The 2260-nt window shown below is 40.6% G+C and overlaps 1 pseudogene; it reads right to left on the reverse strand.

The window, feature by feature from the left end:
* Positions 1-680: 680 nt before the first annotated feature.
* On the reverse strand, positions 681-1169 carry LOC131824392 (large ribosomal subunit protein eL21-like; annotated as a pseudogene).
* Between the last annotated feature and the right edge of the window lie 1091 nt (positions 1170-2260).

The following is a 2260-nucleotide window of genomic DNA, read 5'->3' on the forward strand; positions in this document are numbered from 1 at the left end:
TCCTCGTCAACATCTCTCATTTTCTGACTAGTTAATTTTAACCATTCTGACTACTGTGAGGTGGTATCTCATTGTGGTTTTGATTTTTATTTCCCTGATGCCAACTGATGTTGAACACTTTTTCATATGTCTATTGGCCAATTTGGGTATCTACTTTGGAGAAGAACATAAGATTCTTGATCTCAAGGTCATGAGTTTGAGCCCCACATTGGGGGTTGAGATTACATTAAAAATTTTAAGAGACCCCTGGGTAGCTCAGCTGATTAAGCAACTGACTCTTAGTTTTGGCTAAGGTCATGATCTTGGGGTTGTGGGATCAAGCCCTGCATTAGGCTCTGAACTGAGCAGGGAGTCGGCTTCAGATTCTGTCCCTCCCTCTCCTGCTGCTCCTCCCCCTTTCTCACGATTTCTTTCTTTATTTTTTTATTTTTTTAAAGATTTTATTTATTTATTTGACAGAGAAAGAGGGAACACAAGCGGGGGGAGTGGGAGAAGGAGAGGCAGGCCGCCTGCCCAGCAGGGAGCCTGATGCAGGGCTTAATCCCAGGACACCGGACACCGAGATCATGACCTAAACTGAAGGCAGGCACTTAATGATTGAACCACCAAGGCACCCCTTAAATAAATCTTTAAATATTTTTTTAACACTGTCTTGAGGTTTTTTATTTTCTTTACATATATCATGCCACAAATTCGTAGGGAATGGGTTCAGGCTAGCAGTTCAGGCTCCTTTCCACTGGTTCTCACAAAATGTGTTTCTCTGGGTGGGGCAGGCTGGCACTTCAGTTGAACTCAAGTACCTTTCTCTTTGGCTTCCTTCTTTTTCTGGTCTTATTCCTTCACACATTCCAGGAAGCTATCTCAGCTCTTTGAGTGTTTAATATACTCAATGCATACATTAATACTCTTGGCAAGAATCTTGCCCTTAATTTGTTTGTTTACAACAATGCCAATAGCATGTTGAGTAGCATTGTAGACTCTTCCAGTTTGTCATGGTGACATTTGTGGGACATGCCTTTTAGAACAGTGTCCATTTTCTTCATGTCCCCAATATCATCTTTCTCGTAGATTCCCATATATGTGGCCAAAGGAATAACTCCATGTTTTCTAAAAGGCCTAGAAAACATATAGTGGGCACTTCTCCTTTTTCCCTTTGTGTTGGTCATTTTGGTGAATTACTGGATGATGGCTGTTCCAGATGAAAGGAAAGCAAAAATTTTTTAAACTAAAGTATAAATGGCGTGCCTGGGTGGCTTAGTTGGTTTAGTGACTGACTCTTGGTTTAGGCTCAGGTCATGATCTCAGGGTCATGGGATCTAGCCCCATGTCATTGGGCTCTGTGTTCAGAGAGAAATTGGCTAGAGGTTCTCTCTATCCTTCCCCCATGCTCTCTCTCTCTAAAATAACAAATAAATCTTTAAAATAATATATAATAAATAAATAAATAAAATATTAAATATTATTTTATTTTAAAGATTTTATTTATTTATTTGACACACAGAGGGAGATCACAAGTATGCAGAGAGACAGGCAGAGAGAGAGGGAGTAGCAGTCTCCCTGCTGAGCAGAGAGCCCGATGCGGGACTCGATTGCAGGACCGTGAGATCATGACCTGAGCTGAAGGCAGCGGCTTTAACCCACTGAGCCACCCAGGCGCCCTAAAAATTAAATTCTTTTTTTTTTAAGATTTTTATTTATTTACTTATTTGACAGACAGAGATCACAAGCAAGCAGAGAGATAGACAGAGAGAGAAGGAGAGGAAGCAGGCTCTCCCGCTGAACAGAGAGCCTGATGCAGGGCTCGATCCCAGGACCCTGGGATCATAACCTGAGCCGAAGGCAGAGGCTTTAACCCACTGAGCCACCAGGCCCCCCTAAAAATTAAATTCTTAAAATTAAGAACTTTAAAATGGACAAAGAGGAGCACCTGGCTGGTTTAGTTGGTAGAACACATGACTCCTGATGTCAGGATCATGAATTAGAGCCCCATGTTGGGCGTGGAAATTATTTGAAAAAAGTTAAAAATAAAATAAAATGGGTAAAGTATCCTTATTCTTAACATCCTCAAAGTGGAAATAACCCAAATGGCCATCACTTGATGAATTAATAAGCAAAATGCAGTATTCACAAACAAGGGAATATTAGTCAGCCATGAAAAGGAATGGAGTGCTGATATATGCTACAATAGCAGACAAATTTTAAAAACATGTTAAGTGAAAAAAGTCAGTCACAGATGGCATACATTGTATGATTCTCTTTG

The sequence above is a fragment of the Mustela lutreola genome, chromosome 2, assembly GCF_030435805.1.
Source record: "Mustela lutreola isolate mMusLut2 chromosome 2, mMusLut2.pri, whole genome shotgun sequence".
Lineage (NCBI taxonomy): Eukaryota > Metazoa > Chordata > Mammalia > Carnivora > Mustelidae > Mustela > Mustela lutreola.